Genomic DNA, 25,566 nt, shown 5'->3' with positions numbered 1-25,566 from the left:
GTAAGCAATCTTCATGCTGTGAAATAGGTAGAAATGAAGGACGGAAGGTATTACAGGCAGAGGGCAAGGCAGTAATGCACAAAACCACAGAGAGTAAGGCAGCCATTCTGCCAAGTGATTAGGACGGGTATCGACTCTTATAATCCACTCTTCAGTTATGAGATGTGATGAAGCAGAGTAGTAAATTTTAGAAAGACTGGGTTTGTTATCAAAACTGATTTAGACTTCTCTAATGAATGGCAACTTGATTTCTTGATATGCATATAAAAGCCAAAGGATTTTTAAATTAATAAAATTTTAGAAAAACCACAGACACTCTCACTAAACAACATAAAGTGGCATGATTTTAAATGCAAACATTAAGAGAAAACCATCTAGCTATCTGTGCACATTTCACTGTTCACATTTGCATATGCACTAAGGGATAAGATACAATAAGCATTATGAAGTGACAGGATAGATCTCTAGGCAGAAAATGTCAATAACAACTGAAAAATTGAATATACAAATGGACCATGGCCAGACCACATATAAAAACAGAACTCTGACCCACAACCTGCAGCAACATGCCCAGGAAACCAACTCCCTTATCTACAACAAACAGCCCAGGAAGCCAGCCTGTTATAGGTCAGACTTGCAGGAAGTCAGATTGCTATCAAGTGATAATCCAGGAAGCTAACTAGTAACTTCTGTAACAGTCAGCCCAGTATGGCCAGGACTTGATTAATAACTGAAGGCTTCCCTACCTTTTGTTCCACTTCCAACGTAGCACCAACCAGAGAAAATTAAATATTTATCCCTAACCAATCAGATAGGACAATCTACTTCTAAGTAGCCTGTCTACAGCTTCCCCATGCCAACAGCCTCCCAATCAGGACACACCTGAAGCCTTCCCTTTTTCCACTTACGAAGCTTTTCCAGTCCCTATCCTGCCTTTGAATCTATGCCAAAACGCAAGTGATAATGGTTAACTTCCTTGTTGTGAGCAAGCTCAGAATAAATAGCCTTAGTTTTTTCTCATTTGGTTGACCTTCATACATTTGCACACAATTAAGTTTATATGAAGAAACGCCCTCTCACCACCTTCCCTCAAGAACTCCAAAGTCAGTGATTTTCATGATTGTGGTTTTAGGTGTAAGTCAGGATTCCAAATTAATACTTGCAAAACTTTGGGGCGCCTAGATGGCTCGGTGGGTTAAAGCCTCTGCTTTCGGCTCAGGTCGTGATCCCAGGGTCCTGGGATCGAGCCCAGCTTCCCAGCTTCGGGCTCACTGCTCAGCGGGGAGCCTGCTTCCTCCTCTCTCTCTGCCTGCCTCTCTGCCTACTTGTGATCTCTGTCTGTCAAATAAATAAATTAAAAATCTTAAAAAAAAAAAAAAACTTGCAAAACTTTCTGAAGTGATACAACCCTAACTACCACTCACTGTTCACCCCTAGACTCACAGAATCACATCTTCAACCAGCTGAGTATTGGTGGTTTATTATACTCCTCACTTATATGAAGCAGAGAATGCTTGAGAACCACCAAGCACTATATTTAGCTGAAAGATGAGGTATCTCTCAAACTCGGTTTAAACTAGTCTCCAGAAAAAAAAAAAATTATTTAATGCCCAAGGTGTGGACAATAACTTGATTTATAAGTTAACACCATTTGATTATTATTCAGAGTTCAATGTATATGGAAAAGAATAAAGAGAGAAAGACTTTATTTTAATTGAGATGTTTCCTAAAATTTGGCATTTCTTTTAACCCCACACAACTCAGCAAGCATTTTTACACCCCATAATCCTGCTTAAATATGTAGTGATATCTCTTATTGACTTGACTTCCTAAGGCGCTCCTCTGAAAAGGTACTAAAATACTGAACTTATTTATAAAAAAATAATTCATATAGAGAATTAAGATTTGATGGAGAGGTTATCAGATTCTATCCATTTCTACAGATCGGGCTCTTATTCCTTTAATATTTGAATTAGCCTGCTGATCATGTGATGTATTGACCACACAATTAATATCCTATATGACCATATTTCTGTAGTTACTAAACCAGTCTTTCCAGACCATTTTCATGCCTTCTGTCATCTCTAGTGTTTCCCTATTGTCTTTCTGTATCAATTTGAAACACCTAATCCTCAGTCCATTTCTCTAATGTCATCCCTCAGTTCTTTATATAATGTTTTTATACTACAGCCAAATCAATTATGTAGCTCCTCTAAATAATATTTCCATTTTTTCTGTTAGCCTCTTTTCATACTAAACAAAGGTTTTCCTATTGAAATTTAGATATACAATCTCCTTCAAGACTCAGTTAAAACTCCTCTGCTTCTGGAGGCCTTCTGCCTCACTTTCTCTCCAACTTTCTCTCCCTGTTTCTCTCTCTCCTTCTCTCTCTTTCTTCTGCACTTGGATATGCATAATACATTAGTGTATTATGGAAAGGATACATCCTGCCTTGAAATGCTTGTCAAGTGTATATGACTTCTTTTCATCTCCACGCTAGATTAGAAACCTCTCAAGGGCAGGAATCTTGCCCTTTTGAGTCGTCCCGTATCCCCATCAGCAGCACATAATGTAAGAACTTAAATGTGTGCTGACTATTTGACTTATCCATGCTTTCTTTCATCAGAGTGTATTAAGCTCATCAGCAGCTGGTTGAGCATGCTGATTTGAAAATGTATACAATAAGCGATACATTTCATGTTTGGTGAATAACTGCTCCCACTTTAAAATTCTAAAGTGTAGCATAAAAATAGCATATGACAAGGCTGTCCATCTGGAAGTAGCGTTCTGTGCATTGCAAAGTGAGAAGACACTAAATCCTGAAGAGGCCTCAAATTGGAGAGATCAGTGAAGTGTTTTGCCAACAGGAAAGGAAGATGATTGCTTTTCTCAAACTGTGCCATGTTGCCAAGTATAGGAATCCAGCTGTTATGTGAGATTTATACTCATTTCACTTAACTATAAATGTATCATGCATCATTTTTCTTTAATTACTCAGATTAGCTGGGTAGGTGTAGGTGATGCACTGAGGTCTGAGCATAATCAAAATGAGCTACTGTGATAAAGTGAAAGGAAAATATTTTTGTAGTCAGTGGAGGAAAAAGTATGTTTATGTGAAAAAATAAGATCTTGTCACTGCAACAATCTAATTAGTGTTAAAATCTCTTTAGTTATCCAGAACTGAGAATCTTCCAATTATAAATGAAGTCATCTTGTAGAAGAAATCTATACCACTTTTTTTTTTTAATTCTTAATTACTTTTCTGCTTTGTCTCCTCATATTCAGGGCATTCCGATGGACAGCTTTATCCTCTGTAAACATGTTTGCATTCCTTTTTCCTCAAATCTCTGGAAAACTTTTAATTTCCTGAATTTTGACATCAGAATTCCTTGCCAGATTTTCAAAACATCTATCCAATTCTTCTGCCCTTCCTAAAACAACTCAATTCTTATGTGAATTTCCAGCTGTTGTGTCAGTTTTATACTTGTCCAATTTTCTCTGTTAAATATTTTTAAGATTTTTCTCAAAATGTCTCATATCCTCAAAATAGCCCCTATTCTGTCCATCATATTTGGAAACAATTTTTATCTCTTATGGAAACCTTCACTGACTTCTTAAACTTGGTTCCACAACCTGATGGTACCTGCTTCATAATGTATCTGCCTACAGACATCCACCTATTTTCTCTATCCACGTTTAACATCTGTACACATATGCATGTGTTTTGCTCATTAATAAATGACCAATAAATTGAATACAATTTTGTTACTGTTTGATGCTCATCAAACATCATATATTACATATATACATATATACATATACAAACATAATATATTACAATTTTATTGAAAATAAAGGCTATATTATCTTATATTGTGTCAAAACTCTTAGCACCTAGAATAATGCCATTACAAAGAAAGTATTAATGATTAAAGTGATTAATCTAAAGTAATGAACTTCTGTGCCCCCCCCCATCCTCCACACAACCATTATAGCCTCCTTCATGTGCATGGCTCCTGTTGAAATCCCAGTTTTAACTCTATTCTGAGGACTCACAAATATTGTTCTATCAGTTATTACTATGTAGCATATCCATATGAGTACAGCATTCCACAACCATTTTTAATTTTTATTAATCATTATAATCACCACACTGCACTGAAATGGTTCAGTTGCTTCTTGTGGATAGATAGCCTAATAGCACTGCAATAAGCTCTGTCCATTCTCCATCCCACTTCGATTCTTGTGAACTCTCACGTTTCACATGATTTACAAATGTATAGCCTTTGCATAACAACATACCCTGTCCTGTTTTGCAAATGGAATCATTTGCACTTTTTAAATTAAATTAAATTTATTTATTTGACAGAGACAGAGAGAACACAAGCAAGCAGAGTAGCAGGCAGAGGGAGATGGAGAAGAAGGCTCCCTGTTGAGTTAAAAGCACGACTCAGGGCTCGATCCCAGGACACTGGGATCATGACCTGAGTTGAAGGCAGCTGCTTAACCAACTGAGCCACCCAGGTGCCCCTACACTGTCTTAAGCCAACTGAAATTTCTTAGACATTTGCCTCAAGTCTCACTATAGTGTTTTTCCAGGTCAAGTCAGTACATTAATCAAGGATTTGTGAATAACAGGGCTTTAAAAAAAGGGGGGGGGGGAATCACACAGCAGAGTAAATATATGTAATAAGATCTGCGGAATTATGGTTACTTTTAAGTGACTATTTTATCTTTCCAGTGGCTGATCTACAAGAAAGAGATAAAGTTTTAAATTTTTTAAAAATTGGCCTGGTTTTCAGTAATTCTCTGAGGAGACAATGACCTGTATGACACCAAATATGAAAGGATAATTCAGTTCCTTAGGCATTCAGTAAGGATTCAATTGGGTCAGAAACAATACCTTGCCTTATGAAGAGATGAACTTCAAATTTTGCAAACAGGCATAAGATTATGATCCAGGAAATACATAATTTGTTTATTTACTAGGCCTCTAAGCTAAAGAATATACAGAGCTCTAAATTCTCTGAGCTTTCTAAAGGCATGAAGTTCTCACTTTGTCTTTCTCTATCTGTCTATCTATTTCCATATATATATATACATATATATATGAACATTTCATTTTTCTAACTCAGGAAGCAGCAGTAATGAGGCATTTTGGAATGTCTCTACATTGAACACAAATTTTATAGTAGCAAAAAAATGTGCCACAAGCATGTGACATATTACACCTCCTTTTATTTTATAGGGTTATGTTGTGTGTGTGTGTCCTCTTTCTTACTAAATGTTATTTCTTTGAGTTATCCAAAAATATTAGAGTGCTAAAGAGTTTCAAGCTCCTTTCATTTAATATAAGCATTGTGCAACAAAAATGATACCATACATAAGAATGATTTTAAAAAAAAAACACTAATGTTTGGAGCTTTTAAAATAGAATTCTGAAGTATAGTGTTTCATAAGGGTCATACAAAATCCTATAGAGAGCAATATGACTTTGAGTGGGGAAAGAGGGATGTACCACATATGGCTTACAAATTGCTTCATCGGATTCTTCACGTTTGCAAAACTCAAGAACAGCAATTCCGATTGGCTCAACAAGTTTAGGCAATTACCTTACAGATGCAGTAACAGTGAAGAAAGTTCAGTTCAATTTCTGCAAGCACTAGTCCAAATGAGAACTGCAAGCAAAGCAATGAGTAGTGATTTTTTTCCCCAGTTCTTAATGCTCTAGGCAAGGGATTCAATCCTAAGGGCTGTGCTATTGAGAACAGGGAAGAATACTGAGCAATAGGGAGTGATTTCAGTGTGCGCTGTTGTTGGCACTAGTGGAGAAGAAATAACAAATCAGAAGGAAAAATAAAGAGGCAACTGGGAATAATAAAAGATAAGTAAGACTATCAGTGAAAAATAATATTTTTATAAAATGATAAATTGCGGGAAAAGATTTGTTCTCTTGAGACACAAAAACTTTTAGAAGAAGCCGTCTGATCTTTAGAGGACTGGAAGTGTTAATAATGTACTTGGGGATATTTAAGTTATTGTTACTGGTTTGCTGATATTGCTGTTTTTAGCTTCCAAATGGCTTTTGGGTAAGTAACAATCTTCCATTTAAAATCTGTCTGCCCTGCTGACACTCTCTGATCACATTGCTTACTCAGAGCAGGTGTTTCATGAAACCAGCTTTCAGTGCCAATAATGAAGCACCTTAGAGGGTCCATATCTCAGCACAGATGTATGTAGTTTTGAAGTCTGAAATCTCTGGTGTGCTCAAATTTGGAAATTTAAAGCAAAGAGCAAATAGTTTTCTTGTGTAATGTTAATGTCTTTCTCTTCTTCTTTAGGAAATATGTAGGCTTCATGTGTTAGAAATGGATGTTATTTTCCCTGCATTATGGCACCGTAGGAAAGATCTGTGAGGCAGAGAAGCTTTTATTCTCATTATACTATATATGTGGAAGCACTAAGAAATATGAAATCCTTCACTGGTGCAGACTAAAAGATTTCCATTTCGTCTGGAGGGGAAATGTGCCAAAGTGGCTGAAAATAATTCAAGTAATTGGCAAAGAGCTGTACTCTAAGGAGCCTTTTGGTGTAATTTGATTTTGTGCCTTTTAGGGGAGCAAGTGAGATGTGATTCTACCTGCCCCTGAGGGCCAAGAGATTTTAAACATTACAGAATCCTTAAGGTAGATGATGATGAACTGCAATGTCAAAAGACACCTGGAATTGTGATATTCTTAAGAGATAATAATAATAATAAAGATAATGCTCAACTGAGTTAAAGAATGTCCCTTACCATGCGTAGTCTGTATTTTGCATTAACACTGACAAAACAGTCTCATTTAAGAGCTACATGATCCTCTGCCTACAAACTTACAGGATTATTGCTAAATTCCCTAAGTGTCGTTAGTAATAATGGATGGCAACAACCAGCTCAATCAGAATCAGCCATTTATAATTTATAGATGGGCGCCCATGGCCTTACAATACAATGGCCCTACTTACCACAAGTCCCAAACTTGCAGGGCCCCAAGTTTGTCTTGACATACTCCTCCGTAAGTCCCCACCAGCATCTCCTCTCATTATGGCCTCTTCGTGTATCTTGGCTCTTTCTCACACAGAGGCTGAGAGTCTATTAGTTTTCAATTTATTCCTCATCTATTACTAAGGAAAAGACAGCTTTTTATGTGTTGCTTTTTCTTTTGGGGAAGTGCCAGTTTCTTTAAAATAATTTTAGTAGTAGAATTTTAAGCAATTTTACACAAGGAACCTTAAACCTTTCTCTTTTTCTGAGACCGAATATAAGGCAGCCTCTGACTATATTAATATTTCTCATATGGAAATCAGTAGAAGATTTGAGTTCTTGTCCACTCCAAGACTATACAGCCAACTTGTAACTTCAGCATTAAGTATGCCTACTTTCTTTTCCCTTGCTTACCCACAGAATTAAGGAAGAAGAAGAAAAGGCTGAAGGAGAAGCCTCAGGACAAGGCCATACAAGTACAGCACAGCATACTAATGGGGGGCTCTGGAGAATCCCCCCACCAGCAGGCCATACTAAACTGCAGGAGTCCTCAGGTATTCCCTTAGCTCAGTGGTCCTCAAACTTTAGCTCAAGTAAAAATCACCTGGGGGCTTGTTTAAAAATAGCTTGATGGGACCCACTCTCAGAACTCTTTAATCCGTAGGTCTGAGGTGGGGTGGATATTTATATTTTTAACACATGTCCAACTGATGTTAGTGTTGTTTGTCAAGGGACCACACCATGGTTCAATAGCCCCATCCCTGCAAACATTTTATTTCCCATACTCCCCAACAGTTTTATTTAGCGTACCATAAGTATCACACAGAAATATGTAACATATGAAATTCAGAACTAACATTATTATCTAAGAAAAAATCTGTGTTCATGTTTTTATACAATTCTATGAGTAAAGTGTCCCAATTTCATTATTAGTTTCAATGAAAAACATAGGATTTAAAAGTCCATAAAGGGGGGCACCTGGGTGGCTCAGTGGGTTAAAGCCTCTGCCTTCAGCTCAGGTCATGACCCCAGGGTCCTGGGATCGAGCTCCGCATTGGGCTCTCTGCTGGGCAGGGAGCCTGTTTCCTCCTCTCTCTCTGCCTACTTGTGATCGCTGTCTGTCAAACAAATAAATAAAATCTTAAAAAAAAAAAAAAAGTCCCTAAAGGACGTCCAGTTTTAAATACCTCATCTGATATGGGGTAGGTACATTTCTCCCTGGTGTGCCTGTTAAGAAATACTTAAACTCTGGAGATTATATATAAAATAAACATAAGAAGACTGTAAAGGGAGGAGAGAGAAAGGCAGACCATCTGGGGACCTGAGAAGTGACATGGCAGTGAATTTACTAGGTTTCCTTTTGGCCTCATATATCCCAGACCAGATGCTGGAGAAGCAGCAGTCCAGAAATACCACTGGGTACAAACCAAAAATGTCCAACTAAAACCTGCTATCACTAGACATAGGACCAGCCAAGGACTACACAGCAAGACAAAAAACTTTTAGAGGATAACTGATCTACTGCAGCCAAGCACCATGAGAAAAACTGTAGAAATTGGGGAAAATAGAGAGATATTGGTCAAAGGGTACAAAATTTCAGTTATAAGATAGGTAAGTTCTAGATATCTAAAGTAGAGCATTGTATTGGTTAGCAATAATGTATACTTGAACTTTGCTAAGAGAGTATGTCTTAAATGTTCTCACCACAAACACACACATGCACACACACACACACACACACACACTCAAAATGGTAACTATGGAAAGTAATGGATATATCAAGGCACCTTACTATTACAATCATTTCACAATATGTACACATATATATTGGGTATCACATTGTATACCCTAGATTCACATAATGTTGTCAATTATATCTCAGTAAAACTGGGGAAAAAAACATGGCCCCATGTCTACTTTGATCAACAAAGGCCAAGTGGAAAGCTTAAAATTCACTCCTCCTCAGCAACAATGAAGTCTTGTCAGGATGGCGTTGGAGCTGGGAATTGCATATCTGCCTTGAGACAAAAAGCTTCCTCACTTTATTGTGTCAATGGAAACCATATGGGATCCAGTCTCCCACTTCCAACAGGTTATGATAATGTAATCTGTTCTCCCTACCAAAGTGGTATCCCAGGAAGTCCAGTGGGAAGCTTGGACTTTCCCCACTTTCCAACAATAACGAATCTCTCCAACTACCCTTTGATGTCCGTGTGGGTCACATGGAGAGCAATAGCAAGGAGATGCTCCCTCTTCCAGTCCTGATGAGGTCAGAACAGACCTACGAAGGACCCTGAACTTAATTCCACCAAGCAGCAGTAAGGAGGGAATCTTCTCTACACAGTCAACAAGATTATTAGAGCTTGTACCCCCATTTAGCAGTGATGAGGTGACCTGGTACTCCCAACCTGTGTACACCAGCGTGATATCATAAGGAAGCCTGCTCAAACAAGATCTGATCATGACCCAGAGTCCCATAAGATAATACACAAAATGTCCAGGATACAATTTAAAAAACACTCGGTGGTGCCTGGCTGGCTCAGTTGGCTGAGCATCCCATTCTTGATCTCAGGTCAGGTCTGTCTTGATCTTAGGGTTGTGAGTTCAAGCCCCACACTGGACCCTACACTGGTTGTAGATCTTACTTAAATAAACAAAAAACAAAAACACTCATCATTTTTTATTGGTCCTACACTTAATCACTGGAAAATCAGAGACAAATGTTTTGTTATAGATTCCAACCAAAAATTTTCTACCCTTCTGGTCCAAATCTTACAATCTTATGGTGATTAGCTTTCTAAGCACAGCGAAGATTGTCCTTCTGAACAACCTTGTCCTTTACAGAGGTCAGTGGAGTGTTTATTACTCTGCAAATCAAAAGGTCTAAAATGATGGGGATAGCTTTGTTTGCTTCTGATAAAGAGTGTGCAATGTACTGAGAAGGTTTTAAAGTCAGTCAGAAAAATCCATTTTTAAATCCCTGTTTTCCCCCTTACCAGGAATATGATCTTGGTTAAATTTATTAACGTATCTAAGCTCTTAGTTTCTTTGCCTATAAACTGTAGTAGTAGTAGTAGTAGTAGCAGATGTAGTTGTCATAATAGCAGGAAGCTTGTAGTCATACAATAGTTGCATTAATGGAAGCAGTAGTATGTGCTAGTCACTTTACCTATATTTTCTAACTCTCAGGACCGGGACTCAAAACCATGGCTGGGGGCACCTGGGTGGCTCAGTGGGTTAAGCCTCTGCCTTCAGCTCAGGTCATGGTCTCAGGGTCCTGGGATCGAGGCCCGCATTGGGGTCTCTGCTCAGCAGAGAGCCTGCTTCCCCCTCTCTTTCTGCCTGCCTCCCTGCCTACTTGTGATCTCACTCTCTGTTAAATAAATAAAATTAAAAAAAAAAAAACCTATGGTTGTTAACTTCAAAATCTGTATTTCATCAGGTAAACCCTAAAGCTTCTCAGAGAACTAAACAATAATTTCGGTAAAAGAATTTAGTGCATTGTCAAATCACTGTGTTTCATACCTGAAACAAATATAATATCATATATCAATTATACTTCAATATAAAAAAGTGCAAAAATTTTTTAAAAAGTAAATTTAGTGCAAACATAGCACTGAATGTTATCTCCCTTCATTTTCAAGTGATATTCATATATGCATACATATATTACATATAATATGCATACATGTATATGATACATATTATGTATGCACATGTATTATTCATAATATATGTATACCTATATGTGTGTACATATAGCTTCATGTCAGTGCCTTCCCAATAAAAAAAGTCTTTCAATTCATTTAGAAAATTTCAATGCTTTAATGTTCTTTCTCAAATCAGATAAACCCAATAGATATAATTTCTCACTAAAATAATTTAAAGATTATTATAGAAATTAATAAGTTTATATTCATAAATTATTATTTTATCTAGAATGTTTTATTGAGTGCCTTATGAAGGTACTGGACTAGGTTAATGACAATAAAAAGAAACTCAAGGGTCAGTTATTATTCTGTGTACCTAGAGCCTTTAGATATTATTTCCAAAGCACAATGCAGTAGAATAATTCCATTAACCCTTTTCAATAAATTCATTCATAAATAAATAAATAAAAGTTACACTCAATTGGCATCAAAGCCATTTTTTTAAATATGCAAAGACAACCAAAGAAGAAGACATGAAATCAACAAGTAAAGCTCTAGCAACAGAAATCTAGTGAGGGGAATTTCCAGGATCATGATGGCATAACTGGCCTAGAACATTTGGAGACTATATTCAAGCAATAGATAATAATGCATTCTGGGGGGAAATCTGCCAGAGAGAACAAATGTAATGGAAAAATAATCTGATACATCTGACCAGGTAAAAACCATACTGAATGCTGTTGGAGGGTGTGGAAAGAACTGATAGACAACTGGACAAATGAGAACAAGAAGGAAATTTTTAACTCTGGGGAAAAAAACATGTAAGAAAGGAAATATAGTATGCTCCTTGGCTCTACAGTGAATAGTGTTTGTTTATGATAATACAAAAATTAAATATAACTAACTTCGAGTTGGGACATGATGTTATTGGGATAATGAAGGGAAGCAGAGCAGACGTTTTAAGAGAGCTAACAACAAATTTGCCATAATAGGAAGTTAACAGATGAGGCTTAAACTATACAAATCAAAAATTAGCAATATTATAACATTACTTAGAAATATAAACATAAATACACAGAAGAAAAGGCTAAAGAGAGTTGAGAATAACACTAATAGAGAGCAAGGCAAACAGTGAGAAAGGGCACAGCAGAGAATTCTATTTTTTTAGAAATAAGATTTTAATAATGTTTTTGCTTATTAACTAGGTGCGTACAAATTTAAATATAGTTTATTTTTTAAATAAGAAAACTACAAAATAGTATATATGGTATTAATTTTATTTATGCAAACTTTATAAAATTAAACATAATATATTAAAGCTATAGTATTGGTAATTATAAAACCCAAGGTGACTTCTTCCCTTACCTCAACATAATGTATCAGATAGGGTAAGGAAAGGAATGTGATCAAATTTAATAATTTTCAGTGTGCCAGGGAAATGCTTTCAGCTTTGTAAAACCAAACACTCGTCTAAATACAAGCCTCCCTTTGCATATTTATGGAGTAAATTGCCCAGGGCTGCCATGCGTTGTAAGTGTGAGGAAAATCGCATTGCCCCTTTATTTTAGGGCTTCTTGGCTTTATTTCCCATTTACTTGGTTTTTTGGTCTGTTTTCTTTTCTTTTCAGGTTTTGCTTTTTCCCTTTTAAAAAATCTCACTGTATTGTCTGGGCCATCTACATCAATATAGAACTCTGTTCTGTTTCGTTTTCAGACCATGCGATATTTCTCCACCAGGGAAATCTACACTTGAAATTGTGCTATGAAGAAATGAGGACATCAGGGAGAAAATGTGTGAAGGTAGGAGAGCAGTGATCAAGGAGCACAGTTAGGAGGTGGAAATGAAGAGAGAGAGGGAACAGCAATCACTTTACCTCAGGCTACAGTCAGTAACTAGCAGAGTAATAGAAGACAGAGGGGAAAGGTGCTACAGATTTATCATGAATACAACTGCTCAGTGAAATCCAGGGAGACGCCAAGCATGTTTTTTCTGTCTCTTTAAACATTTTATGTAATTAAAGAAATAAAACCTGCCTACAAGTTACTTTTAAAAATACTTTTCTTTCTGATCCCCAATAATTTCAGGGATCCTAAATTGTCAAAAAACACACCATGAGTTCAAAAACAGACCTTCTCCCCGACAAGAAGGGCTGGTAGGGAAGTAAATTTCAGCCTTTAGTTATGGCTACTCCAGCTTTTCCAGGCTTATTTCTTCTTCAGACAAATTCCATTCCCCCAGAAGCTACTCTATCAAGAGCTTCTCAACCATGCTATTAATGTGAAAATGAAAAATCTGCTTTATAGAGGCAGCACTCATGGGAAGAAGCATGCTGGCTCAGTGAGCTTCTAAGACTCTTGATTACCTGGAATTTCTGAAGCTTTTGCAGTTGTTAATGTACCTCTTGCAAAATAATGAGATTTCAACCTTTTCCAAACACAGTGGCTTTGCTTTTCCTTAGACAAACTCCTGCACACATTTTACATTTCTAACTCCAATTTCCTCTGGCCTTCTTCCCAGCAATCCCTACTTGCATTCTACCTGCCATTTGCTTTTAATCTAGAAACCAAAATAACAATAATTATTCTATCAGATAACAGGTGATGTTTCCAAATACATGGTAGAAGAGGGATGTTTTTCTTTTGCTACTTTGAGTTGAAATAATATGATGGTTAATTCAAAGTAAGAAATCATACAGTTTAACGTTTTATATTATCCAATAATAATTAAAAGACTTTTATATTATCCAATAATAATTAAAAGAAATACATGAGTATCCTTACATTAAGGGAGGTAAAATTTGCTAAGGTAGCTTACTTAGATTTCAAAAAAAAGGAAAGTTTTTACTGATTCCCAATATTTGTAGTTTTCATATCATATCACTGTAGACTTAGCTTTCCTTCAACATTTTTGGGAAAAAATATCCCAGTAAACAAAAATTCAGTCTTAGTGTCTGAAATCTCTTTACCAAGGCATAGCAAATTCTTTGAGCTTCTATTTTTGGGGGCTCCTTAAAATTTTCACATTTGTCCCTGGGATTTATCACAATGTTTGATTTTTCTCTAGTAGATATCATGAATCCCAGAAGCACATACTCTTAAACAAATTAAACTCCTCTTCACCTGAGCATGTTGCCAAAAGAAGTTTATAGCAAAGCAGCTCAGGGTCCCGTATTGTAACATTAATTGTTTAAGGTTTGGAAGAATAACCGAAACAAGTGGCTTTTCTTTTTTCTGTCAAACTCTGTCTTTAACTCCAGTTTCTTCCTTTTGCCTCTGTGGATTTCCAGTGTGCTACTTACAATTTAAATAGAGACTGAATTTAGACTGTGAAATATATCAAACCCCAGTAAAACATACACCACAGGATTTTTTAATATAGAAGATGAATATGGATTTATGAGCAAAAATCATCAAACCTAATTGGATAAACTGAACAACACTGGAGAAAATGGCAGATCAGTGCTGATACGTGATCATAAAAATACCCTACTCTTTTTTTTATTAGATTTTGGTATAAGCCGGCACCTCTAAGTCCCAAGATATAACAGTCACAAAATGCTCATGATAATTACATTAAAGTCCTTAGAATATTAAAATTTGCAATTCAGATTCTATTGTTAGATAGGTAACAAAATTTAATTGATATTTTGTACACAAAATAATGCTCTAACTTTCTTCCATAGTGAGAGAACAGAGTTCCACATAGATTAATTTTCTAGATAACAGAAGCTTATAGTACCGTAAGATTGCTAAATTATTTTCTATAGCTGCTATAAATTTACCATTACAACACTCAGATATGCAATAATATCCTCCCATTATTTTTTGAGAGTAATTTTATTTCACTGTTCCCCATTTCTGGAGATTAAGGAAATATCCATTTTGCAAATTCAAGAGTAGACAGGATTACTTCCAATTTAAATCCCAATCTCTTTGAGATCATTATGCAGTCAGTACAGTATTCCCACTTCCCTCTTTCCCAAGCCTTCTTCCTGGATGGCTCTGACTCAGGGAAGGTTGACAAAACATCATGGCACAGAGTGACAGCAAGGCAGTTGGGGGGGGGGGAGGTGTACAAAAGAACACTGCAACAAGTTTGTGGTCCTCTCAATTCCCTCTGACCTCTGCTGAGTGTTTTTCATCCCCATTCACCTACTTAGAATGTCTGAGGTCCTGCCAAGGCCTCTTCCTTTTCAGTACACACACTATGCAACCCGCTTATTCCAAATGCACCCACTTTAGTAGACTTGGCTCTTCCCCGCCGCCTCCCAGCGCTGCTAGATGTAGGATACCAAGCCATCTGACACTGCTTTCACGCCCACTAAAAAAGTAGTAAAATAGTCAGTGCTACTTGACCTATTAAGCACCATGTTGAGCGTGGGATTTCTCTGTAATACTTGCTGTTTCCCTGCACGCAGAAAGTCACCAAAACTAACTCCAGTCACATCTCTGAATCTCCTTCTTACTCTGCTAGTCAAAGTCTTACCCCTTTGGGAGTGTTTACATCATCCTGGAGTTCTCCTCACTCTAGTTGATGCTATAACTGGATCAGAGTCTTCCGTGCTGTAGCTCTTTGTAATTTTGAGCCAAGGTTTTAGAAATGAAATTGGCTATTTCTTGATCAAATAAAACAATTAAAAATTGAGGGGCTTTCAAGTTCATAATCTCTGCTGGAGAATTTTAAAAATCAGTCTACAAATTTAAAACAGAAAAATTACTTCGTTTTGTCCTAGACTATATCTGTCATTCTGCATAGACAATGCACACTCTTAGTTCCAGGGAAGAGCTGGAAAGACATCATTATTAAAATAATGATGAGATGAAAGAAAAGAAACTGGCTAGAAATCTCCAAATATTATCCCATGATAACCAGTTTTAAATAACAAACTCTCCTAGACTTTAACACTTCTCTTGCTTCTCAAACTAAAATCACTTAACCTTCTATTTATGATTCAGAGTCAGTTTTAGTTGTCTCTTTAAAAATGTGTATTCTGCAATTATGATGTTCTAATTTAATTCTTAACTCTACCATGTATTAACTTGGCAATTGACTTAGGCTCATATATAAACTGGGGATAATAGCAATCTCTATCACATAAGGTAGTCCTTGGGAATTATTAGCAAAATAACTCAAATAAAGTGCCTAGCACAGGGCCCCCACATAAATGCTCAGTAATTGTTAGCTATTGTTGTTGTTTCAAAATTTTTAACTATACAGAGGATTTCTTCAAGCTGTACTGAATATAGGCTACTATGCTGAATAAAGCCATGTAAGTTTACTGTTTGAGTTCCTCTTTTCCAATCAGGATCAGTTGCTATTCTCCTCTTTTTTTTTCTTTTTTTTCTTTTTTTTTTTTTAGGTAGGTTATAGGACAGAAAAAAACAGAAACTAACCAAGTAAGAATGAGGGCCTTAGATTTGAGTCTATTATTACAAAAACATAATAATCTGTGGAAGGCAGTTTGGATACAAGACTAAGGATAAGGTGATATCTTTATTTTGTTCATCATTAATATTCGGGGAAAAAAAACACTTTGAATTAATTTTGGTTTTTTTTTTAATATTGCATTTATATGTCCTTTAATTATTTGGGTCACTGAGCTTTGCCATCTTAAGTTTCTTTGTAAGATTTTATTTATTTATTTGTCAGAGAGAAAGAGCACAAGCAGGCAGAGTGGCAGACAGAGGCAGAGAGAGAAGCAGGCTTTCTGCTGAGCAAGGAACCGGATGTGGGACTTGATCACAGGATTCTGGAATCATGACCTGAGCTGAAGGCAGCCGCTTAACTGACTGAGCCACGCAGGTGTCCTTGCCATCCCTGCATTGCATCCCTGCATAAATTTTATGCCTAAGGTAAAATCATCTCAACCCAATCCTAGCCCTATTGGGTACTTTAGAAGAGCCATTGAGTACTACTACAGTAAGTAGAAAAAGGACCCTATCTTTACCTGTCATGTCAGGGTAAAAGCTGTAAATTCAAATATTTTCATGGGCCAAGACATTGATAGAAGCGATTCCAGTAGGTTAGGGTAAAATGGTAGTGTATGATAGGGCCTGTGATGAAAACAAACATTCAAAAATCTAAAGGTATTCAAATTCAGATTTGTAATGACACTAGCCATCCAAATTAAAAAAGACTAGGGATGAAATTTTGTGACCTTGAATTAAGAGAATGGTCTTGCACTCACCTAAAGTCAGAAGAAGCTGGGATTAAATTTTCTACTGTTTGGCTCCTGCAGTTTGATTTTGCCACTGTTGGAGTGGTGCTAAATCCTCCAGAGTGCTGAGGTTGGGAATAAAGATTTGCATTCTTTCCATTGCATGTCACTGTGTGTCTTCCATGTGATCTTAAGATAAGAGAGGTTGCCAGATCTGTATTTAGCATTAATGTCTTTCCTCTATCTACTTGCTATCCCATATCTCATGTTAGGGACTAAAATAATCTGTTAAGCAAGCAGCAAGATTCGTTTTTAAATGAAAGAAGTGGTTCTAAGTGAAGTCCTGAAAGTTCCTTCTATAGATAAAATTGCACATGTTTTAAATGAAGAACATTTTACAGTTCACTTTGAGAGATAGAGTGCCATACTGGAAAGATTATGAATCGCTTTGTAGTGAGCTACAGCTAGGTTCAAATCCCAACTTGGCTACTAATTAATTACGGAAGTTCAATCAGGTCATTTTCGTTCTGTTCTAGTATTCCTCATCTAAACAACAGGACTAAAACTTCCCATCTCACAAGGTTGTTATAAAAAACAAGTATCAGAATGTATGGTGTTCTTAAAAAAATAATAAATATATATATATATATATATATATACAGTGTTCTTTACATGATATTTGCCAATAAAATGTTCACACATCGTAGAATAATAATTAAGAGGCAGTGCTTTACCTACTCTCTCACCTCTTGGCTATATTACAGATTAATAAATTTGTAAAATAATAACCACTGAAAAGCTGATGGGCTTCTTTATATATAAAGAATATAAGTGAGCCACTATATATGATTCTGTGTATAAGAGGGAGACAATTATAAGCAATTCTATTTTTTATTTCCTCAAATGTGACTTTAGACAAATCACGTAGGCGGAACAAATATGTCTAAAAATGTATCACTATTTCTTTCTTACTTTGTCAGAACTGTATTTTTCATCTTTCCTTTAAGAGAAAATAAAATCTTTGTTTAATAAATTAAGTTCCCCCCAAATTATGTATTATATGTTGTTATATATATGACACTCAACCCGTAAATGTGTTAGCAAGCCCTTTAAGTCATAGAAAGATTTATAAACAAATATTCACTAGAAGAATCCAGAGTTCAAAGTACACCCAATTAGAATTCAGAAAAGAGATGAGTTTTTAAATGCAATTTTAAACTTGGAAAGGGAATCTATCAGGAGGTAATTGATTCCACCAAAGAGAAGTAATGATTGAAAATGTTCTGTCACTAGAGGATCCTCTGGAATATAAAAATGCATGGAAAAAGCAATAAGTAGTTTACACATTTGAGAACACATTTGAAAAATAAAGCTTTGTAGTGTATTCATTAGCAAACAGCAGGAATCCCTAAAACAGTCTGAGATTATTCAAAGGCTTTTTTCTTAAGCAATATTCCAAGGAGAATAGCGGTGTGGCAAATAAATGTATAATCAATTAGAAGTGTCCTCAACTACATGAATGCACATTATTGCATATCTTGTTATACTAGTGACATTCCAGCCCAGTAGCTGATTTTACAAGATACACAGTGATAATACATTCCCGTATTTGAGAAACTAAGACGGAGTGCCAGGAGTGGGGGGCTGTTGGTGGCAGGGGACTAAAATTTACTTGCCTGTGCAATTGTAGATATCCATAGCGCAAGTCTCATAAAATTCAGAAAGAGAAAGAACACTGATTGGACTGAAACATATTTGGCTCTGGTCCTTTTCCCTTAGATTTCTAAGATCAAAGCAGATGATGGTACCAGAAAATATTATAGAAATCAAAAATAGTATTTACTAAAAAAAGAGCATGTGGCTAAAAATTAAAATTGAAGACCTATAGGTTCTTAAAAATTGGGATCCTTTGAAAGAGTCGAGATTTCAAGGGTTATTTTGTGAGGGCTTTTTTAAATGTCCTTTTTATTGCCTAACTTTGTCATGATCTTCCTATTTATGGTGTTTCTCTTTGTTAGGCTGCAGCTTTGCCCTTGCTCTAATCAACTCCTAGTATAAGTACTTTAGTTATAATGATAAATATTAAAATATAAAAAGGCTGCTTCTTCTCTTAACCTATAATCCCCCTCACCCCCAAATCTCCTGGCCAAACCAATCCTCTTGCCTCATCTCCTTTGGCCTCCAAAGTCATTGCTTCTAATTCAAAAGACTTCATTAAATGTGATTTGGAATGCTGTACCGATGTCTTCTTTAAGTGAAAATATACTAAAGAAGTAGATATAAATAGAATAAATAGATGTATAAAATCGTATTGGAGAAGCTCAGAAGTGCTGCACTCAAGAAAAGCACGGCGATTGACAAGCAATTTAAGCTGGAGTGTGAAAGGATGCAGAAATAACAAGATTTGCATGAAAAATATTGAGATCATGAGAACATCAAATTTAAACGAAAAACTCATGTGCCTCATGATTTAATCATGAGGGCTGACATTACTGTTATAACTTTCAATATCCTTGGCTTTTGAAAATAGTTCTATAATGAGGGTGGAGTATATCTATCTATATAGAAAACCGGTGTTATTTTATCCAGTCAGCTCATTACTATGAAAAACAGGGTTACAAGGATCTTAAATCTTAATCTGTATGTTGGGAAGCCCAAACGTTAGGTATGGCTGAGAGCTTATTTTTGGTCAGGGACTCAAAGCAAAAGAGAAAAACTAAGTCAGGTTGTGAAACAAACCATTATTTAATCAATTATGATTAACCAACCCACAAAAAGCGAAAGGTAACTCAGTTTGATGTTAATATTTCTGCATTTATCATATGAAAAAAATTAACGACTGGCCAGGAGCAAGGATAGAGATGTTGTCTATAGAGGTCATTTAAAATAAAAGGCTCCATATTGGCCTGGTAAGTTTCATTCCCACAAATCAGGCAGCTGACATAAAGTAGGTCTTATTTTTCTTTCCCTTTTATTTTTTATGGCATAATAGGTGGTCTGAAAATCTAGTTGCACTTGTTATCTCAGAGGAGAAATGCAGTTCCGACTTCTGTTTATACTTTCATATCATACTGTATTGCTGTGAACCTGGATGGCACTTCCAGTGGGACGCCATGTTTCGCCCATGAATGAGAAGACTGTCACAATCAAAAGTGCTTCAGGCACAAACAGATTTGAAACAATCTTCCTACTGACTGGAAGAGAAAAGGCTGGTTCTGAAGATCATTAAAGGTTCCATTGATGTGGTTTAGGGGGCACACATTTAGATTTTCAAATGTGTTTTACATTTGGAACAGTTTTACTTGCATTAAAGCTCAGCTGCTTTCCCTGAGAACTCTCCTTCTTGTCATCATTTGCAGAAGCTTTCACAGAGAACTTACTGTTCCAACTGGGAAGGAGGTGGGTGAGGTGGGGAACGCAAAGCAGGCGTTTGAACTAGCTCTCTTGACTCCGAGATGCCAGGATCACCTGCTCAGCAACATACTGCAGAGTGTGAAGCCCAGAGATGAAAGGGGCCACCTGCAGTGTCCAAAAAAAAAAAAAAAAGAAAAGAAAAGAAAAGAAAAACTTTTTGGCATTTAAATGTGCTAGCAGTCTCTGATTCAAAAAGTAAAAAGGCTTTCTATCAATATCAGTTATATTGAAAGTAATTAGGCAGACAGCTTGCCACGTCATTTCTTCGTGTGCATTTGTGTTATGTACATGTATGTTTCCTCATTTGTTGTGGTGGTATTTGCTTGACCACTTCATTGTAAAGACACCTCATTACACAACTTTTCAATGTAAGAACACTTCTCCATACAGCATCTCGTCACTGACATTTTATCGTTGATGCTGCCGGGGCCTTTGGTCATGCAGTACTCCACCATTGACACTTTATCAAAACAGCTGGCTATGGTGGCAATAGCTCAGGGCCAACAGTAAACTAAGCCCCTTAATTAGATTATCTCATATGCAATTACGTTTTCAAGTTCCTGATGTAACACTCCCTCTGTGAAAAGAGAGAAGATACTTTCTATTTCTCACTGCCCTGAATTTTTTAAAACAACCGTGAGAGTTTCACTTAACTAAAATATTGTTAATTAACGTTGTATGTCCTCATAATGTCTTTTATGGCCATTTGAAAAGAATCTTCTAGAGCAAGAGTGGGAAAACTCCTGCCTTTGGGCCAAATCTACCCTGCCACTTATTTTTGTTAAAAAACAAAAGTTTCATTGGAACAGTTCGTGCCCATTTTACATGTTGTCTGTGGCTGCTTTCTCACCATGGCCAGAGTCGAAGAATTACAAAACAGATCTGCTGATACACAAGGCCTAAGATATTTACTATCTGCTCCTTTACAAAAAAGTTTGCCAACCCCTGTCCTAGCAGATGCTTATTTAAAATGTGGGTCTTTAGCCCCCACCCCATGCAAGAGAATCAGAATATCTGTTGATAGAATTTGGTCATCTGTATTTCAACAACTATTGCATAGGATTTTCAATGGAAAGCATGCAGTTATAACTGGGACGGAGATGCAATTGGGAAAGGTGGGGGATACAGTCTTCAAGTTTCCTACCTACTGTCTTCACAAAAAGTAAATAATACTTGGAAGAAAATTCATAACTCATCTGATTTAGTCTCATGCTCAACTGTCTTCTGTCTTTCATAAGAGAAAGTAGTTGTAGGGGATACATTCATTCATTACCTAACCAATTAATTGTTCTATAGCCTTGACTTGACGATTACTCAAGCAATATGTTAAATAGTTTGGTCCATTTTTTTGCTTTGAAAAAGCTTTAATTTTTGAATTAGAAAACTGTGATATATTCCTATAAAAATTCAAGTAAAACTGATGAAAATAATCATTAAAAATCCTCCTTTACCCAACTTTCCCATTTCTATTTCCTCGGGCTTACAACAATTCATTCAATGTTTATCCTTTCAGAATCCTTTTTCTTTTCATCTCCAATGAATCACTCTGAGTATTTCATTTTAGAAGGTCTTCCTAACTCTCCATATTTAAATTTTCCCCAAATGCTAGATTAATTGCATAACAAGACTCATTCAATAGAGCTTTATTCAATGTTGACTCTGAGCCAACTTCTGAGGTACATGACTGGTGTCCCAGCAAGGAATGGCGGTGAGCTGGGCTGGAAAGCAGGTCACAATTTTTCATTTGCTTCTTGTTTGTTGTTTCATACCCTTTTATCCTCCTGGCAGTTACTTGCTTAAACCCTAATGATTTTCTGCTTTCTCAGGTGCATTTCTGTGCTTCTCTTCCCCTTTCCATTTATCTCTATTCTCTTCCTTTTGATTTGGTTGGTTTTGTAACTATAGGTGATCCATACATTTTCTCCTTAGCACTGCCCTCTCATCTGAGAGTCTTTTTCCATGACTCTCAGTAAATAAATACTGTGGTGCCTCCTCTTCTGTGAATGTTTTCAGGAAAGGTGTTTTATGGCTACCATAGACATTTATAGTAACTTTAACTGGTAGTCTCTTATTGCAAAGTAAGGCAGATGCCATCATTGTTTTGTCTACTTTTCATTTCATTCTGCCTCTTGAAATAATAGGTATTATCATAGTCATCCTTTCCATCTATGTCAAGTTTAGTAAACCACAGACTACCCCTTTATAACTAGTTTTTTATAACTTTACATTTTTCTTTTGGTGACCACTGATTTTTTTTCCACGTTATCATCTACTTTACCTTGCTCTTCCTCATTTTTTAAAAAATTATTTCTGTCCTCTCCTACCATGTGATGAAACTTTTAAAACCACTCAATATATTACTCTGCTCAACTACCTTTGAAATACAAAAATATTTACCTGTGAAATGAATCTGCATTGGTGAAACCTACTTTTTGATCAATTGAGAAATGTTGGCTTTATTCTGTCACTTTACTTCTACAGAAAGAAACCTTACAAAATGAATATAAGGGGAAATATGCATCAGACACTGCTTAAATCATTTTTTTCTGTGCTCTAAAATGCTTCTTTGTTCATAACTCTTCTTCCTTCCTCTTCCTTTTTATAATGTAGATCAAAAATTGTCACTAGTACCCCTTATTATAACATGCTACTTCTTGCTATTATTTCCCAAATTCTGTGATTTGTGGTTCCAGGGTGTTTTCATTTTGTATTATATATTTTAATTGAAATGTAGCTGACATAAACCTGAGTGTTCTTGAAATGGACATTCTTCTGATCTTTATTGGAACCGGACAGTAGGATAGAATTAATAGTGGAAATGCCAGCAAAGAGGAAAAAGGGGAAAAAAGAATAAAATATGGAGCAAGAGCATAACTTAATGGAAATATGTGTAAAACTATAAACCAAGAATATGACAGTATCATCACTTTGTTGTTGTTGTTTTTCATATAAGACCAGGGATAGAGAGGCCTGCTTATAAACTGAATGAATAGTATGATATAAACTTCTCAAGAATCACTCACTATATATGATTGCTACTCTCAGTAATAAGTTGAAAGTATGGTCATTGTTCTATTTATTTCTTGAATAAAATTATACTGTGATTCATAGAATAGCGTAAGAAATCTTCCTAGTGTATATCCCATGGATGAGAATGATCATGAAAATCTTGGTTTCTTATAATTTCCATGTACAAGATAAGGAAAAGAATAAGCGCTTTCTATCTGCCTGTGATGTGCTTTCCCTCATCACTCCAACTTGAATAGAGGTGGTCTGTTGTGCTTCAGTTGTACTGGGTACAATTCTCAATTATATAAGTTCTCTGACTACACTGTTACTATTTGTGTACTTGTCTGTCAGCCCTACTAGACTGGAAGACAGGTCAGAAATTGATGCTCATTTATCTTTTCATTCCCCTGTACCTTGCTTTATTTTCTCAAGAAACGTTTGATATATGGGCAGGTGAAAGGATGAATGAGAGAGTAAAAGCAGATAACCAAGAAGATCATTTTCCTGCTTTTGTTATTATATGACAAATGACTAGAATATAATTAATATATCAACTTCCACTATTTTTGTGCTACTCATTCCAGGTTTGTGTGACACTAAACCACAGAATCTGCTCAAAAGGAACATGAGAGAATGAATCTCTTTGATTACTGAAAAGGAATAAATACCATGACTAGGGCTCTGATTCACTAAAATAATAAATAATAATTATTATTATAATCATAATAATAAAATCTAAACTGTACTCAATGTTTATCATAGACCAGATGTATTTGAAGAACCTTATGAAGTAGGTTGCATTTTTCCCATATTGCCAAAGAGGAAACTGGGGCAAGCAGTGGTTAAGTAATTGCCTAAGAACACAAGTAGTCAATAAAGTTACTGAATGATAAGCCAGCATTATCATTATCAGATGAGATCAGAATATTCTCACGACACTATATTCCTTGACATTTATCACTAAAAAACTAAGACTAAGCTAAAACTAAAACTAAAAAACATTTAGTTTTTTAATGTGTGGCTAATGTATGTCTTTCCTACTATACACTTCCTCAGGACTGTATCTGGTTTTGCTCATCTGACACATGATAGGCACTCAATATTTCTCTTTTTTAAAGATTTTATTTATTTATTTGGCAGAGAGAGACAGATTACAAGTAGGCAGAGAGGCAGGCAGAGAGGGAGGGGGAGGCAGGCTTCCTGCGGAGCAGAGAGCCAGATGTGGGCCTCGATCCCAGGACCCTGAGATCATGACCTGAGCCAAAGGCAGAGGCTTAACCCACTGAGCCACCCAGGCACCCCAGTATTCAGCATTTCTTGAATGAATGACAAGACTAGCTGCTCAGAGGCCAGTACCCCATAGATGTAGTACAAGATAAGAGCAAATTGTCCTGGAATTCTGTCTTTCTAAATACTCATTAAACATTAAGTATGCTAGAAACATTATCGGAAGGAAGTTTAACACTTACAAGACATACACATGACTGTTAGTCTTCATGTTGCCAATAGCATGAAGAACCTCAAACATGAGTAACCTGGGACATGACTCAGCACATTATTTTCCTTAAACTATGTAGAAGGATACTTGAGTTTCTTCAGCTTGTTTTAGTTTTTCTTACATTACCAGAAAGACATCATCTCCTTATACTAGACTATTTTCTCCTGAAGCCCCAGTGAGTCTCATCTTCTCTCTTTCAGTAGGAGACATCCCTGAACATACTCAGAAACTGAAAGCTTCTCAACACCAGTGCCCAGCCAGTTGAAATAAGTGTCTTCCCTTCATATCTAAGAAGTCTCTTTGTACAAGAAAGATGACTATCTCCTCATCTTCTATAATTGAAGTTTTGTTTAACCTCATTTATCTCCAGGGGATTCTGGAGTCATTCTCTGACTGTTTTCTTGATCAGTTGTGATTCTTCTCTGCTAGTCCCACCTTCGTTCATTACCATATGTGCTAGTTCATTCTTGTAACCCCTTGTGCTCCACTTAAACTGCTTATCATTTTACTCTCCCCAAGACCGTTAACATCACAACACTTGCCAATCAAGTGACTATTTCTGCCTACATCAACTTTTTCATTCTTGAAGAGAATTTGATCCAAAAAGTATATATACAATGTCTATCTGTGTAGATATAAGACACTTTGGGGGAATTCAGAGATGGATAATACCCTTAGGTTCCAAGTCACAGAGCTTAAAGAATCTTTTGGGAGACAAAATACAAACAGTAATAAAAGTTAGAATGAGTCCTATTCTATAATATACATAAAAAATATAGTGTTGTGAAAGATTAATCCAGTAGTAAAATACTT

General features: G+C 36.2%; 1 long non-coding RNA gene across 3 annotated transcripts in view; it reads right to left on the bottom strand.

The window, feature by feature from the left end:
* Positions 1-25,566, bottom strand: part of LOC308356172 — a 164,977-nt gene that overhangs the window by 71,757 nt on the left and 67,654 nt on the right. For all 3 annotated transcript variants that reach the window (XR_013968054.1, XR_013968055.1, XR_013968056.1), the window contains one exon: positions 20,213-20,351. This is a non-coding gene — a long non-coding RNA (uncharacterized lncRNA). The remainder of the gene's footprint in view (positions 1-20,212; positions 20,352-25,566) is intronic.

The sequence above is a fragment of the Martes martes genome (genome assembly GCF_963455335.1).
Source record: "Martes martes genome assembly, chromosome: 1".
NCBI classification, from domain to species: Eukaryota; Metazoa; Chordata; class Mammalia; order Carnivora; family Mustelidae; genus Martes; species Martes martes.
This window is presented reverse-complemented; position numbering and strand designations above follow the sequence as displayed.